Raw genomic sequence first — 18,753 nt, forward strand, 5'->3', positions numbered from 1 at the left:
GGATTTTCCCGACTCAGGGATCAAACCTGTGTCTCTTATGTCTCCTGCATTGGCAGGCGGGTTCTTTACCACTAGCGCCACCTGGGAAGCCCAGAAATTTAAAAAAACAGGTAAATTACAATGTCAGTTTAGTTTCTTCAGTGACATTTAACATCTATTTTCTAGTAGGGTTAAAAAGAAAAAATACAGAAATGTAAATAGAAAAAATTGTGTTTGTAATAATATAAGTGAAACAACTCAGTAATAATGGCAGGCAAATATCAAATTGTGAAGAGGTTAGAGGCTTTCCCTTCTTAATAACAGTAAGTTATTATTTTATTATTAACATAGGAATAACACTACAAAAGCTATGACCAACCCAGACAGCATATTAAAAAACAGAGACATTGCTTTGCCAACAAAGATCTGTCTAGTCAAAGCTATGTTTTGTGCAGTAGTCAGGTATGGATGTGAGAGTTGGACTATAAAGAAAACTGACTGCCAAAGAATTGATGCTTCTGAACTGTGGTGTTGATCCTGATGTTGGGAAAGATTGAAAGCAGGAGGAGAAGGGGACGACAGAGATTGAGATGGTTGGATGGCATCACCGACTCTGTGGGTATGAGTTTGTGTAAGCTCTGGGAGTTGGTGATGGACAGGGAAGCCTGGTGTGCTGCAGTCCATGGAGTCGGAAAGAGTTGGACATGACTGAACAACCAAACTGAACACTACAAAAGTAATATTCCTCATTGGATGACTGAAATAATAATAAAAATTCTGGGGACAGAGAATGCAATGACAGCTAACAGTTGTTATAAACTGTAGAACTTGTAGGAAGTCAAAGGGGCCATCAGAGGGAGGAAGAATGGAAAATATAAGATGAAAAATTGCCAACATTGATAGTATTATTATAGACAAAATATCATAAAATATTTTTAAGACTGCATTAAACAGACTTGGGCTCTCAGCATCATTGATGACATTGCATTTGGTTTGCTGTTCTTGTTATTCAGTCACTAAGTCATGTCCAACTCTTTTGCAGCCTCATGGACTATATAGCCCATCAAGCTCTTCTGCCCATGGGATTTTCCAGGCAAGAATACTGGAGTGGGTTGCCATTGCATTTGGCTAGAGAAGAGATATAAAATGTTGAGCAGCTAGCATATTTGTTTTAGCTATTAATAATGTTTAATGCTAGGAGTAGGTTGGTACATTAGCACATCATCTATGATCCAGAGTGGAAAAGAGGCCACATTACAATACTGTCATTAACACATGCAATGAGAACTATTGCTATTGTGGGTTGCCCTTTCTTTTTTTCATAAAAAGGAAGCAAGCTGATAACTACTAGTTGGTCTGACATGATGAGAACAAAAAGGCTCTAGGTCCAAATGCTCAATAGCACTCTCTTGCAAAACATCTTAAAATTCCAGAAATCAGATATATTTGTCATGTTCTGGTAATATGCATATTTTTATTGGCTTTAGATATGACACCTTGGCTAGAAAACTAATAGCTCAATAACTTGTTGTAGCTGTTTGTTTTATACTCAAGTGGCCCATGATTCAAAATCTTAAGGAGATAAGCCAAGTAAATTTGTGAATATGAGAATCCAGTGTACGGAGTGCTGTTCAGAAAAAGTCAAAATAAGGAGGACAAGCCAGGTAGCAGTATGTAAATCCTGGGAACCTGAAAAAATTGCCAAAAGAAGCAATGTTTACCCAAAGAAGTTATGTAGGAACATAGAAAAAAAGCAAAAACCACAGAAGCATAGAAGAATGGGTAAGTTTGCATAATGTTTAGAAACAAAAGCTTTTGAGTCAGCTCGTGTTTGAATACTGGCTTTTAACAAGGATTCTCTTTCTGACTAAGCTGTAGTCAGAGTTCCCTGATCCCCCTTCTCAACTAAGTCATATACTTGGTCAAGTTCCTTGGCTTGCTATGGCCAGTTTAGCAATAGTTCTGCCAAGTCAGTTTAGTGTCTTTCTACCCTTGATACCTAATCAAGTTTTTCTTAGTAATTTTTCATCTGCTGACTCCCTCATCCTGCCTGTTGACTAAAATTCCCCAAATGCTCCTGTTTTATTCAGAATAAAGTTCAATCTCACTTTCATATTGCAATAGCCTTGAATAAAGTTTTTTTTTTTTCCTGTATAAATCTAACTGGTGTAAATATTTTTGACAGTGATGGTTCTGTGACTTGAAGAGGACTAGATTCACCATTAGACCTTGTATCTCACACCTAGAACCCTACATGTATTAAAGTATTTATCTTCATTCCCAACTGACTGATTGAGGATCCATTGGTGAGTCCAACTCCTGATACAGTGTTCTGAATGATAGCCTGTTGAAACTCTAAAAGAACAGATTTTGAATCTTAGAATGCAGAGTATAGTCTTGAGGCTGGGTTAGAGTCCCAGACTTCTGTTTTTGGAAAGGTACCATTGGTTTAGAACCTGGAAGATTCTCATTGAGGTCTCATGTTCTTGAACTTTATTATTATAATTATCATGTATTTAGAGTACTGTTCCTTATTGGGATTTTTTTTTTATGTACAAAGATCTCATATGCAGAAATATTTTATGGATAATTTGTAACTTCAGTGGTCTCTTTGGGAAACCTGAAATCTTCTCAAACAGGCTCACCTAAGACATCTTTCTCATTACCTCTACTCCTCCCATATTTTATGAACTTCAATCTTCACTCTAGCTCCTTTAAATCTTTGATCTGTCCCACTTCAATACCACTGCCCTCTCTGTCCTTTTTTTCCAACCCTGCCAAACCTTTACCATTCTATTCCCTCAACTCCCTACTATTATATGAATACTTTCAGATTCAAGAATTGCAAAAGCAACTACCTGAGGTTGAAAAAGAGAAAAAGAAAATAGGAAACACACTGAATATTTTGTTCACTTCAAAGGACTTTGGAAACACACAGACAAGTGATTAGTTTCTACCAAATCGCTCACATAAAACTTTGTCCACAGCCTCCACAAAGAAAGAAAAACTTCAAAGTCTCTTCCAGGTATTAATATTATTGGAAAGATTTAGCTCTCATACTGAGCAGGTAACTGCAACAAGTCTAATTTGCCAGAAATGCAATTCAGATAAAAATAAAAAGTGGGACAAAAATTAGACCCAACTTTTTATATAGACCAGCGAGTTTTGTATTACTGTGTTTATGTCTGACTTATAGCTAAGATGCCTGCATCCATCCATGTATGTCTCTCCATATGTACAAATATATATATACACATGTTATTTATATGTACATATAAATATGTGTATATGTGATATTTTACCTGCCCCCAGATGGCATTAACAATGAACAAATTAACAGCTAATTTATAAAATCTAATACAGAGTTCTATTCTAATTGGCTTATAGATCAGTTCAGTTCAGTCACTCAGTTGTGTCCGACTCTTTGCAACCCCATGAACTGCAGAGCACACCAGGCCTCCCTGTCCATTACCAACTCCTGAAGTTTACTCCAACTCATGTCCATAGAGTCTGTGATGCCATCCAACCATCTCATCCTCTGTTGTCCCCTTCTCCTCCCACCCTCAATCTTTCCCAGCATCAGGGTCTTTTCCAGATGAATAATCACTTCTAAAAATTAAATATTCCTGAAACTCCCAGTGATGATAATAATAAAAGCCCTGAACTTCTGATAATTCCAATATGGAAAAGTAACTGTTCTCATAAAAAATAAGTAAATTTTCTCATAAATTAAGTAAATCTTTAGCAAATAAACCTAGTTTAATGTTGTAGATATAATAAAAACAGCTATGTCTTCTGAGTTATTGGCATTAACTCAATGCATAGATATATTTTATTCTAATTGGGTTTGCTAGTCAAAAAACATAATGTTTGCTGGGTGTTTGTTGTTGTCATGTCTGACTCTTTGCGACCCCATGGACTACAGCACCAGGCTTTCCTGTCCTTCATCATCTCCTGGAGTTTGTTCAAACTCATGTCCATTGAGTCAGTGACGCCATCCAACTATCTTTTCCTCTGTCATCCCCTTCTCCCGCCTTCAGTCTTTCCCAGATTCAGGGTCATTTCCAATGAATTGATTCTTTGCATCAGGTGGCCAAAGGTTTGGAGCTTCAGCCTCAGTATCAGTCCCTCCAATGAATATTCAGGACTGATTTCCTTTAGGATTGACTGGATCTCCTTGCAGTCCAAGGGACTCTCAAGAGTCTTCTCCAACACCACAGTTCAAAAGCATCAATTCTTCAGCACTCAGCCTTCTTTGTGGTCCAACTCTCACATCCATACATGACTACTGCTAAAACCATACCTTTGACTATACAGAAGTTTTTTGGTAAAGTAATGTCTCCACTTTTTAATATGCTATCTAGGTTTGTCATAGCTTTTCTTCCCAGGAGCTAGGTGTTTAGGATTATAAAAATAATGTTGGATTGTAATCAAATTGAGTTATTATTCATACCAAAAATTAGTAAATAATAGTTTTATTTTATAAAATGTCTGCTTAAAAATAGTTTCTAAAGTCTTTTTGGTAACATGCAAATTTAGACTTATGCAAATTAAGTAATGGATACTAACATAAAATACTGAAATGTTTATTGCTGAGTATAAGTTTATGTACTGTTATCTTCTTACTTTTACATTATACAGAGGCTAAATATATTTGAGTCTGGTAAAAATATACTCTTTTTGCTACAATGAGAAACTGTGCTATAAAGATTCTGTAAAAATTGTGAGATGGTATATTCATGAGCACTTATAGTCTGCTGAGCAACGCTAATATTTGAAAAATAATAATTATCTACTTCCTAGTTTTCTCTGAAAAATAAAATTACTAATAGTTAAAAATTATATGTTAATGAAACTACTAGGAACAATAAAGACAAACAATTTCTTTAAGTAAACTATGCAAGGTAGGTAGGATTTTTTTTTGACCAAGCAGCATGGCATGTGGGAACTTAGTTCCCCCACAAGGGGTTGAACACATGTCCCCTGCATTGAAAATGAAGTCTTAACCACTGGATCACCAGAGGAGTCTCTAGGGTGGTTTTTATTAAATAAAAAGAGAGTAATTTTTGTCCTAAAGTAAAGTGAGTGGTTGTTCCAAACTGACAGAGAGGAAAGAGTAGGCCAAAATCTGAATGGGTACAGAAAGTTGTAGAAAGTTTATGGAAAATGAACTTTACGTTGTGTGGGTAAAGCTGAGTGGGATTGGTTTATTTATATGGTTTTATATGTTTGCTTGTTTGATTTAATGAGTTTTAGTATCAACAATATACTGATGCAAAAGTAGAGTTTGTTTTTGCCTCTATTACAATGATTAAATTTTTCTTGGATTACTGGTCTGCATTAGTAAGAAATTATAAGAGTTTTCTTTACCTTTTGAGTAATCTGGCTAGCAAACAAAGATTCTGTGTCTTATAAGAATAATTTCCTCTAGTTTATATTGACTTTATCCTATCCTTGATTATTTAAGATATTTAATATTAAGATTATTTACCTGAGTCTTCTTTTATTTTATTTTTAAACTTTAAATAATTGTATTAGTTTTGCCATGGATCAACATGAATCCGCCACAGGTATACACGTGTTCCTCATCCTGAACCCTCCTCACTCCTCCCTCCCCATACCATCCCTCTGGGTCGTCCAGTGCACCAGCCCCAAGCATCTCCTTTTAGTAGAGCTATATTTTTTTCTAATTATGGTACTTCCTATATTCTCTTTTTTCAGTAGAGACCCTGATGTTGGGAAAGATTGAAGGTGGGAGGAGAATGGGATGCCAGAGCATGAGATGGTTGGATGGCATTACTGACTCAATGGACGTGAGTTTGAGTAAACTCCGGGAGTTGGTGATGGACAGGGAGGCCTGGTGTGCTGCAGTCCATGGGTTCATGACTGAGCGACTGAACTAAACTGATGGGACAGGATGCCATGATCTTAGTGTTGTGAATGTTGAGTTTTTTTTTTTAATTTTATTTTTAAACTTTACAAAATTGTATTAGTTTTGCCAAATATCCAAATGAATCTGCCACAGGTATACATGTGTTCCCCATCCTGAACCCTCCTGCCTCCTCCCTCCCCATACCATCCCTCTGGGTCGTCCCAGTGCACTAGCCCCAAGCATCCAGTATCGTGCATCGAACCTGGACTGGCAACTCATTTCATACATGATATTTTACATGTTTCAATGCCATTCTCCCAAATCTTCCCACCCTCTCCCTCTCCCACAGAGTCCATAAGACTGTTCTATACATCAGTGTCTCTTTTGCTGTCTCGTACACAGGGTTATTGTTACCATCTTTCTAAATTCCATATATATGCGTTAGTATACCGTATTGGTGTTTTTCTTTCTGGCTATGTTGAGTTTTAAGGCAGCTTTTTCACTCTCCTCTTTCACTTTCATCAAGAAGTTCTTTAATTATTCTTTGCTTTCTGCCATAAGAGTGGTGTCATCTGCATATCTGAGGTTATTGATATTTCTCCCGGCAACCTTGATTCCAGCTTGTGGTTCATCCAGCCCAGCATTTCGCATGATGTACTCTGCATATAAGTTAAATAAGCAGGGTGACAGTATACAGCCTTGACGTACTCCTTTCCCAATTTGGAACCAGTCTGTTGTTCCATGTCTGGTTCTAACTGTTGCTTCTTGACCTGTATAGAAATTTCTCAGGAGGCAGGTAAGGTGGTTTAGTATTCTCATCTCATTAAGAATTTTCCACAGTTTGTTGTGATCCACACTCAAAAGCTTTGGCATAGTCAATAAAGCAGAAGTAGGTGTTTTTCTGGAACTCTCTTGCTTTCTCAATGATCCAATGGATGTTGGCAATTTGATTTCTGGTTCCCCTGCCTTTTCTAAATCCACCTTGAACTTCTGGAATTTCATGTACTCTTGAAGCCTGGCTTAAAGAATTTTGAGCATTCCTTTGCTAGCGTGTGAGATGAGTGCTATTGTGCAATAGTTTGAACATTCTTTGGCATTGCCTTTCTTTGGCATTTGAATAAAAACTCACCTTTTTCAGTCCTGTGGCCACTGCTGCCTTTTCCAAATTTGCTGGCATATTGAGTGCAACACTTTCACAGCATCATCTTTTAGGATTTGAAATAGCTCAACTGGAATTCCATCACCTCCACTAGTTTTGTTTGTTGTGATGCTTCCTAAGCCCCATTTGTGTCTGGCCCTAGGTGAGTGATCACACCATCGTGATTATCTGGGTCATGAAGATCTTTTTTGTATAGTTCTGTGAATTTTTGCTACCTCTTCTTACTTCTGTTAGTTCCATAATATTTCAATAATTGAGGTAAAAAAATAATGACTGTATGAACAAAGGCACTAGCAACAGAAATTTAGGGAGAGGGTGAGGCTATGAGATATAGAATCATCAGGTGACCTTAGGAAAAGAGAAGCCTTGAGGATTGATATGGGCTTCCCTGGTAGCTCAGCTGGTAAATAATCTAGCTACAATGCAGCAGACCCTGGTTCAATTTCTGGGTCAGGAAGATCCCCTGAAGAAGGGATAGGCTACCACTCCAGTATTCTTGGGTTTCTCTGGTGGCTTACATGGTAAAGAATCTGCCTGCAATGTGGGAGACCTGGCTCCAATCCCTGGGTTGGGAAGATCCCCTGGAGAAGAAAATGGATTGATATATCATGAACAGTATTTACATATGACACCTTGTCATGTGGGAAAGGACATAGATTTGTTTTTTTCCTGGTAGTACATAAGAGATATAGATTTAAGGAGAGCAGATTCCTGGGAATAAGTTATATAAAAAGGAAAAACAAAACTAAGCATTTCCTTCATGAAGCATTTCCTGTAGTTGGAAGGATTTAGAATATACTACAAATGAACATTTTAAAATTATCCATATTTTTGGCATGGAATTAACTTAGTCTATTGAAACTTCCTTTCCTTTATCCTATGTCCCAGCCAAATGTTTTATTTCAAAAGCCTTATATTTTTCTACCTCTATGCCTTTATATTAACCAATGCCATTACCATTGATGTACATCCTTTCTTCCTACATATAATGTGAATGAGATACATGTTGAGTATGTTTCTTTAAATTACTACAAATCCTAATTTAAAGATGGAGGTGAAGTTTCAACAGTCTGCCATCATGATTCTACTCTGTTGTTACTGATTTATGATGTTATTTCACAAATTTACTACCAAGCCAACTTCTTTTTATATCATTCTCTCTTTTCCCTTCAGTTTTATTGGGATATAATTGACAAAATTATAAGACATTTAAAGTATATGTTGTGGTGATTTAATATATGTTTACAGTGTGAAAGGATTTCCCCCATCTAGTTAATTTTCTCTTTGAGTAGTACATTTCTAATATATTACTTTATTAAATGGTTTTAGAGAACAGAAACTTTTAAGTATACTGTTTGAAATAATGTTATTCCAGTTTCCTATTGCGTATTTGGGATTTTCCTCATGTTATGTACTGAATTGTGTCTGTTAAAAATTCATATGTTGAGACTTAACCCACCCATATATAACTGTATTTGGATATAGGATTTTTAGGGAGGTAATTATGATTAAATAAGATAATAATGTTGGCCCCTTAATCCAACAGAATTAGAGTTCTTATAAGAACGGACACCAGAGATCCCTCTCTCCCCCACTATTTCTGCTCAGAGAAATAGTCACGTGAAGAAGCAGCAAGAAGGTGGCCATCTGAAAGTCCAGAAGAGAGATCTCATGGGAAAAAAAAAAAACCCCTCTGGTCATTGATATGGGACTATCAGCTTCCAGAGTTGTATGAAAATAAATATCTGGTGTTCGAGCCAAATAGTCTGTGGCATTCTATTATGGCAGTCTCAGAAGACGAAAACAGAACTTAATACTGTGAATGGGGTGCTGCTGTAACAAATACCTAAGAATGTGTAAGTGACTTTGGAACTGGCATTGATAAAGACTTGAGTTTACAGATAAATAATAGAAAAAGCCTACATTGTATTTAAGGGTCTGTTGGATGTTAAAAGCAATTTTAGAGAGACTTAGACAGAAATGAGGAACATGTTATTGAAAATTGAAGGAAAGAGGATCTTGTTTTAAAATGATGAAAAAACTTAGCTGAACAGTATGCTAGTGTCTTGTGGAAAGTAGAACTTGGGAGCTATGAAATTAGATATTTAGCTGAGATTTTTAAGCACAGTATTGAAGATGCTTCCTTCTCCTTTCTGCTTATTGTAAAAATGTGAAATCAAAGTCATAAATTGAAGAAGTTAAGTAAAAAGGAACATGAACTTGAAATTTTGGAAAATTCTCAGTTTATCCATTCTACAAAACATGTGAAAGTGTGTTCTGAATATAACACTAAGGATGTGGTTGAACAATCACTTGATAAGGAGGCTACTATGGATATGAATCGGGCATTTCAGCCAAAGCCAGGAATGGAGGTGGGATTATACTACTGGACAATACTATTTTGTACCAAAAGGAGCAGAGACACAATGGAAAAGAAAAAAAAAAAAAAGCTTCTGGATTTTTATAGGATGAGTGAATAGAGCTGTTTGGCTGTGAAGGAGCATTATTCTTCAAGAAGACAAGAATGACTGTGAGTTCATTTTGATTGTCAAAGCTGTCTTCTTGGTTTCAAAGGGTGGGGTGACTGCCTCCATCTCACCGGGCTGGGATGCTGCTGACTGGAGCCTTGCAGGTAGGGCTGCCACCTAGGGCCCTGGAGGTGATTTTACTGACCCAATGGGCCTGGAGGGCAGAGCATTGAATCAAAGATTATTTTCGAGACTTAAGATCCAATAAACACATAATTTGTAAATATTTTCTCCCATTTTGTAGGTTGTATTTTTGTTTATGGTTTCCTTTGCTATGCAAAAGCTTTTAAGTTTAATTAGGTCCCATTTGTTTATTTTTGTTCTTATTTTCATTATGCTAGGAGTTGAATCCAAAAAAATGTTGCTGAGATTTGTGTCCAAGTATCTTGCCTATGTTTTCCTCTAAGAGTTTTATAATATCTGGTCTTACATTTAGCTATTTAATCCACTTTGGATTCTTGTGTATGGTATTAAAGAATGTTCTAGTTTCATCCTTCCACATGTAGTTGTTCAGTTTTTCCAGCACCCCTTATTGAAGAGACTGTCTTTTCTTCATTATATATTATTGCCTCCTTTGTCATAGATTAATTGACCATAAGCGAGTGGGTTTATATTTAGGCTTTCTATGTGTCCATGAAAGTGAAAGAGGAGAGTGAAAAAGTTGGCTTAAAGCTCAACATGCAGAAAACTAAGATCATGGCATGTGGTCCCATCACTTCATGGGAAATAGATGGGGAAACAGTGGAAACAGTGTCAGACATTATTTTTGGAGGCGTTAAAATCACTGCAGATGGTGACTGCAGCCCTGAAATTAAAAGACTCTTACTCCTTGGAAGGAAAGTTATGACCAACCTAGATAGCGTATTAAAATACAGAGACATGACTTTGCCAACAAAGGTCCGTCTAGTCAAGGCTATGGTTTTTCCTGTGGTCATGTATGGATGCGAGAGTTGGAATGTGAAGAAAGCTGAGCGCCAAAGAATTGATGCTTTTGAACTGTGGTGTTGGAGAAGACTCTTGAGAGTCCCTTGGACTGCAAGGAGATCCAACCAGTCCATTCTAAAGGAGATCAGCCCTGGGATTTCTTTGGAAGGAATGATGCTAAAGCTGAAACTCCAGTACTTTGGCCACCTCATGCGAAGAGTTGACCCATTGGAAAAGACTCTGATGCTTGGAGGGATTGGGGGCAGGAGGAGAAGGGGACGACAGAGGATGAGATGGCTGGATGGCATCACTGACTCAATGGACGTGAGTCTGAGTGAACTCCGGGAGTTGGTGATGGACAGGGAGGCCTGGCGTGCTGCGATTCATGGGGTCACAAAGAATCGGACATGACTGAGCGACTGAACTGAACTGAGTGGACTTATAGAGAAGAATATGGACTCAAAGGATATTTCAGTACGTAATGCTTGTATGTGTGCTCAGTCATGTCTGACTCTTTGTGACCCCATGGATGGTAGCTCACCAGGCTCCTCTGTCCATGGAATTTTCCAGGCAAGAATACTGCTGCTGCTGCTAAGTCACTTCAGTCGTGTCCGACTCTGTGCGACCCCAGAGACGGCAACCCACTAGGCTCCTCTGTCCCTGGGATTCTCCAGGCAAGAATACTGGAGTGGGTTGCCATTTCCTTCTCCAATGCATGAAAGTGAAAAGTGAAAGTTGCTCAGTCGTGCCCGACTCTTAGGGACTCCATGGACTGGAGCCTACCAGGCTCCTCCACGGGATTTTTCAGGCAAGAGTACTGGAGTGGGGTGCCATTGCTTTCTCCCAAGAATACTGAAGTGGGTTGCAATTTCCTTCTTCAGGGGATCTTCCTGACCGAGGGATTGAACCTGCATGTCTTGCATAGGCAGGCAGATTCTGTAACACTGAGCCACCTGGAAAGCTCAGGTGTAATGCATAGTAATGAGTTACACGTGATAGGTAAAGGAGAGACAGGACCCTAAGCGGACTGCTTGTTTGTTTGTTTGAATTTAATAGCGTATTGTCATGCATTCACCACAATAGGAAAGCAATTTATGCTTTCTCATTTCAGGATCTTACTGTTGATGATCAGTCTCAACATTTTTCATTCATTTCTTTACTGTTGCTTCACCCTCCATATAAATCTTATTCATGCTTTGACACTTGTGACATGCTTTGTAGTGTCTTTTCCTCCAAATAATTTTATATTTTTATTATTTTATTTATATCATATATTATATCCCCAATAGAATTTTTTGAATCTCTATATCACTTATCATATTTTTCTTATGTATTAATTGTGTTTTGTACTAACTTCCTGAAATAGACTAAACTTACTAAGAAGAGGGACTGTGTATTCAACACAGCACCATTAGAGGGTAGTTTTTCAATACATGTTTACTGAATAAGTGAACAGATAAATAAATAGTATTAATTATAACTTCATGTTCACCAGAATATTGGTAATAGCATTGAGATTTTTTCCTAGTAGAGGATATTCTAGATGTATATCACAAAGAAATGTTGAAAACGACTCTACAGATAGTATATACACTGCAGCACACATGCGCGTGCACACACACACAATAAACACAATAACGCTATCCTTGCCTTAGCCCTAATCACAGTAAAAATTACTCTCTATGATCATAATTTCTTTGCTAAGCCTATTATATTTCTAAGCTTCTGTAAGATATTTTAAGTTATGTTTATAAGTAATATTTTCTATTCAGCACCTAAACCTGCCATAAATTTAAGAATAGCAAGGGACTGAAGACTTAAGAAAACCAAGGATCATTCAATGACAGCAATAATTAAAACTTTTTTTCTATGTTTCAACCCCTGCCTGAACTAAATTCTGTACATAGTGCATATTCAGGGAGATAACAGATAATTCAAGTGTGAACTTGTAGACGCATCCTAAGAGATGTGGAGTTTTCAAAACAATAGTCCAGAAACAAAGTACATTGAGCATAATATGAATTGTTTACACTTGTATCACTAATACCATTCTGACTGATACAAGGTATATATCTTTGGTTAAAGCTAGATATGTGGATTCATAAACATTTCACTGTCTTTAATATTGCTTTTTGAGCTAATGGGGTCAGGTCTCTTGACTCCCTTTTTAATAGATGACACATTCTGTCTGAAGTTAAAACTGCAATCTGAGACAGTGGATGGAAGCTGTTAATATCTTGTATCCACTTCATGGAGACTAAATTTATATATGATCTCAGCACAGTGTCCTCAACTACTGAGCTATCAAGAAACATGCAATAATGTCTATTCTACTGAGAATCTATTCCTTTTTCTTAATCAAAAATATTTGTCACCAGAGCAGTTCTTTGGTATACTTGATTTTGCAATAACCCCTTAACTTTCTACTGCATAGTTTACTTTTTACTTGCAAGTACACTCTTCTACCAGATATGTCTCCTCTGTCTGTCTGTCTCTCAATGACATAATCTGTCTTCCACCCAATGACTCAAGAATATAATATGGTGTTATGTTAGACTAATGAATCTCTTCCTTATTTTTGGCATCTCAATTTTTCTTTGCAGCTTAATCATTCACAATATATCATGTCCTCCATCCACACTAGATTACTTGGCATTTTTATGTATTTTTCATGCTTTCTTATTTTTGCCTATGCTGTCTTTCTACTGGAAACATACTTCTGTCCCCTTTTTTTATTTTGCCAACCTCTTTTATGACTTCTTCTGTGAAGCCTTCCCCAGGCTTTTAGGTAAAAGCAATTACTACTTTTATTCCCCATTATTCTCTTATTTATGTTACTCAAATTTTTACTGAGATATAATTGACAGTTAAAACTGTATATATTTTAAGTATACAATTTGATTCATTTATGTTTATATATAAAAACTTTGAGAAATATTGAGCAAACACAAGATAATTAACATATTCATCACCTCATATAGTTACCATTTTCTCTCTCTGTGTGTGTAGAACACTTAGGATATAACCTCTTTAGTGAATTTCAAGTATACAATATTGTTAAAAATAGTCCCATTGTTTTATATTAGATAGCCATACATTTTTCATCTTTCATAACTAAAACTTTGTACTCCTTGATATCTGCTTATCTTCTTATTCCTCCAGTCCCTGAAAACCACAAGTCTATCCTCTGCCATTATGACTTTGACTATTTAGATTCTACACATAAGTGAGATAATGTGGTGTTTGTCTCTCTCTCCCTGGCACCCTTGTCAAAGATCAGTTGACCATAAATATGTGGATTTATTTCTGGGCTCTCTATTATGTTCCATTGGCCTGTATGTCTGACTTTTTGCCAGTACCATACTCTTTTGGTTACTGTGGCTTTGAAACCAGGCAATGCAATAACTCCAGCTTTTTTCTTCTTGCTCAATATTATTTTGGCTTTTGGGGGCTTTTGTGGTTTCATCTGAATTTTAAGACTCTCTATTTCTGTAAAGAATGCCATTACAGTGTTTTTAAGAAATTACACTGAATCTTTAGATCACTTTGGGTAGTATGGACATTTTAACAATATGGAGTCTCTCAATCTTTAAACATGGGATGCCTTTCCATTTATCTGTGTCTTCTTTCTTTCATCAGTATAAAGGTCTTCCATCTTTTCAGTTAAGTTTATTCCTAAGTATTTACTCCTTTTGTTGCTATTGTAATGAGGTTTTTTTCATTTTGTTTGTATATAGATACATGACTGATTTTTTTATTTGCAGATAGTTTTTTTTTTTTTAATAAATTGATGGTTAGTGGCAACATTGTACAAGTCTGTTGGTACCACTTTTCTAACAGTGTTACTCACTTCATGTTTCTGTATCACATTTTGGTAATTCTCACAATATTTCAAACCCTCCACCAACTAGTAAGCTGATGACTTGCTGAAGGCACAAGATTACTAGCATTCTTAGCAGTAAAGGATATTTAAATTAAGGTATGCACATTGTTTTTTCCAGATATAGTGCTATTGCATACTTAATAGACTACAATATTGTACAAACATAACTTTTATATGCACTGGAAAACCAAAAAAGAAATGTGTGACTCACTTTATTGCAGTGGTCTGGAACTAAATCTGCAATATCTCTGAGGTATGCCTGTGTATTCCAGGGTTAAAATCTAGTGTATTGTTCTTTTATTTTCTAGGCTTAAAAATGTTATTATAAATGTGTTATGACATAACATACAATTTCAAATGCTGTCAAAAGTATGCAAGTATAAATTATGAACAACAAAAATGAAAGGTCTAATATAATTGCTAGTTCAAAAAATAATTTCCTGAGCTTCAAACCCTGCCTTTATGTTCATAATTTTCAGATCTAAAATTTTATGAATCCAAAGACAAGTATATCATTATAGTATGTGTAAACGGAGACTTTTTTTTGTAGTAGCATTGAGCATTTTATACTTAAAAAAATGACCATTGCAGCACACCTGGTTATTCCTCTGTTCAGTTTTTTCATATATTTAACTTTATAATATACTATATACATTATTTAGTATGTCTGTTGTCCATCTCTCATGATAATATCTAAGTTTTGCAAGGGCCAGGATATTTTTCTTTTTTTAAATTATTCACTGAAGTATATCAGAGGCCTAGAAAAACACCTGCCACACAATAGGAAATCAATAAAGTTTAGTTGAATGAATAAATGAATTATCCCTTAACCTAGTATCCCACCTCTTGTTAACCAATCTCATTATTCTTTTTCTTCTCAATTTGTATTCATGACCTAAACCATGACATTTAGGATTCTCACATAACTATTCTCTTGGGAAATGTTTGTGACATTTCAATGACCTCCTAAATACTAGACAAAATGGGCACATTTCAACCACCTTATTCTATTTTAGGCTACATTTGACACTCTTGTTCAGAACCTACTTCTTGAAACTTGTCACTACATTTTATGTTCATTATAATATACTCTTTGTATTTCTTCTTCTGACTTTTTTCTTCTGATTTCTTCCTGGGCTATTCTTATTCCATGGACCTCGTAAATATTGATGTTTATCTCTAGAGAAGGACTCTTTTCAATCTGCATACTTTCCATGAGTAATCTAGCCCATGATTATTTTACCAACCATCACATCTAACTCACAGTGTCTATAGTTACAAAACACATCTCTACCCCAAGTTTCAGAATTATATAGCTAACTTCCTGCTGAATAACTCCTCCTGGGAAGGCCAATGTTATCTTAGACTCTACAACACAAATAATTAAACACAGCTTAACAACTAAAACTATGCTTATCCTGCCTTCCCTATTAAATGGTACCACCCGTCATTCAGACACCCCAACTAGAAATCTGGAAATGATCCTTGAATGTTTCTCCCTCTCAATCAACCAACAAATCTTACTGATTTACCGTATAATTATTTTCCTTTAATGTGACTAATTACCATTTCTATCAAAATCAATCTGGTTAAGCCCCCAATCATCTGTTACCTAAGTGATTTTTTGACTGTGAGATTTGGAGAAACAAGAAGTATAAAACGGCACACAGATTTTTATGTGCTTATCTTAGGTGACTTGAAAGATGGTGGTGTTATGATAGACCTGAACACATTCTTCCATTCCTCAAAACTGTTCTCTCTTAAATCAATCCACAACTCTTGCAAAGCAATATTCTGAAGTTGTCAATACAGAGGTGGTAGTTAAAACCATCAAATTAGATGAAATCATTCAGAAAAAGAGCAAATAAAAGGGGAAGCAGTGGAAGACTACATATGTTAGCAGAAGGTGGTGTTATGTGTTAGACGGATATGTGATGAAAAGTAGACACCAGATTATTAAGGGCCTTGTAAGCCCTTATTTTGAAGACTTTGAAATATTAAGTTCAATGACAGAACACTGAAAGGTTTAATTCAGATAAATGAATGTCACATTAGTTTTGCTTTTCAAGTAGGTTACATTGACTGCAGTATAAACAATTCTTGGGGAAAAGCAAGACTGAAGGTATAAAAAGCAGTTAGGAACTACAATAATCTTCGTGAGAGATGATAGTAAAATGGACCAAGCTAGCAGAAAGATGCCAACTCCATCATTGTAAGGGATGTATATTGCTTCTGGGGGAGTTCTTGTGAAATAACATGGAAATGATCTGCCAAGTTTCAGGTTCAGATCACATAGGATTGTTGATTAGGACAGTAGGGAAGTTCTCTGAACCCTAGGATAAAATGCTAAAGAGAAGTAGTTAATATCAAAATCAGAGATGTGGAATAAGTCTTCATATTGAAAGAGTGCGGAGGTAAAAAACAAAGTTCACTTCAGAGTTCAAGTATCAAATGAATGGGTGAACAAATTAGAAACCACACTTAAAGGCTTTGACGATGCTGGTGTTTGAGGTTATCGAGAACTTAATGAAGGACTTAATTTGGATCAGATAAGGGGTGAAAATTTAAGGGAAAAGGCATTTAAGGAGAAACTTAAAAACGTAATTGAAATTAGGGGAACAGAATGGGGGAACAGTATTCAGCTTATTGGAGCAGCATTGCAAAGACCCTGAAGTTGGAAGGAACTTAGTATTTTCAAGAAATTGAAAGGAGACCACTATCTTGATTTAGAAACCTGGGAAGAGTGATGTAAGATAAAAATGAAAAACGGAAGCCAGTACATGTAATCCTTACTGATAATTCTTTGAAAAATAATTTCTTTAGAGTAATGGAAACTTATGAGTGACTCAATCAGATTTATCACCCTGGCTGCAGTTCAGAGAATGAATTGTAGTGGAGCAAAGACAGAAGTCAGAATATTTGTCACAGTGTTATCATGGCGGTGCAGAGGAAAGATGTTGTTGTCTTACAGAAGGATCATGGTGGTGTGAATGGAGAAAAAGTCAACATTGAAATACACATATTTGAAATAATACCCAAGATGAGTGTTTGGGTCACATGGAATAAAACCATTATGGTTCGGGAAAACACTAGATTAGAGGTATCCAAGGAGAAGCCTTGGATTATCACTTCTATTATCACTAGAATAGGAAAATGGGAAGATGAATTTTATTTTTTAGAATTTTATCAGCTGAATTTCGAAATATGCAGATATTGAGATATCTCTACGATGTTTAAATAGAGATGTTCACAAATTCTTTGAATACTTTACCCCACACTTAATTCAGAGAACTAAGATAGCAACAATATTTTGACACAATAGGAGTAGATGAAATCACATACATTTTTGATAGGGTGAAACAGAAAGTCCAAGACAGAACTCGAGAGTTCAAATACCAGGTGGAGGGAAACAATTCATTAAAAAATTAAAAGGAATGTTGGTGTCACTCACAAAGAAATAATTTTTATTAAATAAAACCCCATGAACAGCCCAAAAATAAATCTCAAGTAGCTGTTGATAAGTATCTTGTGCCTTTCACTGCAGTTGACTTTGTGCTATAGCAATGTATGTGTTTTCTTAAGTACACTTAGGTTCAGAATTCCTATAGTGAGGAGACAGCTTATATTTTCATCTTTGTCAGTTCTTTGCAGAGTGCATTGTACGTGCTCACTAAAACTATTATTGACTTAAAATTATTAGCACAGCTAAAAAATAATAAAGGTGTATGTCACCTTATTTTGTAATTCTCCAACCATTATGAAAGGCAGGAAAAAAATGGAAAATAGAATACAAAATAAGGTGTTCACACAGCAATTTATTGATCCAGCTGGAAAAATCAGTTAAGCTATTTCTTACCATTACTTTAGGGTTTAAATTAATATATGTATAATATCATATATGAAACGAGTCGCCAGTCCAGGTTCGATGCACAATACCGGATGCTTGGGGCTGGTGCACTGGGACGACCCAGAGGGATGGTATGGGGAGGGAGGAGGGAGGAGGGTTCAGGATGGGGAACACATGTATACCTGTGGCAGATTCATTTTGATATATGGCAAAACTAATACAATATTGTAAAGTTAAATAAAATAAAATTTAAAAAATAAAATAAATAAATTGTTTTTTTTTCCTCTCCCTCCCCACTGAAGATTACTCTGTTATCTATTTAAAACAGCCACAGTGGGGAAGAAAGTAAGACAGAAGGAAGAGACAGACAAGAAAGAAAACACAAAGGGAGGGAGAAAGAAAGACATTTTACAATTTGGAATTGTATTTGGAGATTATATTTTTTGTTTATTTTTACTTTAAAACAAAGTTACTTCTGTTGTGGATATTAGCAACTAAAATATATTAAATATATATTAATATAGTTATATAATTATATTTATCTTTAAAATCATATATAAA

At 35.9% G+C, this 18,753-nt stretch overlaps 1 long non-coding RNA gene across 1 annotated transcript; it reads left to right on the plus strand.

The window, feature by feature from the left end:
* The first annotated feature begins 2,049 nt into the window (after positions 1 to 2,049).
* On the plus strand, positions 2,050 to 9,219 carry LOC123331753. The gene is made up of 2 exons (XR_006548511.2): positions 2,050 to 2,285; positions 8,557 to 9,219. It is a non-coding gene; the product is annotated as an uncharacterized LOC123331753 (long non-coding RNA).
* Positions 9,220 to 18,753: the final 9,534 nt, after the last annotated feature.

This window comes from Bubalus bubalis, chromosome X, assembly GCF_019923935.1.
Source record: "Bubalus bubalis isolate 160015118507 breed Murrah chromosome X, NDDB_SH_1, whole genome shotgun sequence".
In the NCBI taxonomy this organism is placed as follows: domain Eukaryota; kingdom Metazoa; phylum Chordata; class Mammalia; order Artiodactyla; family Bovidae; genus Bubalus; species Bubalus bubalis.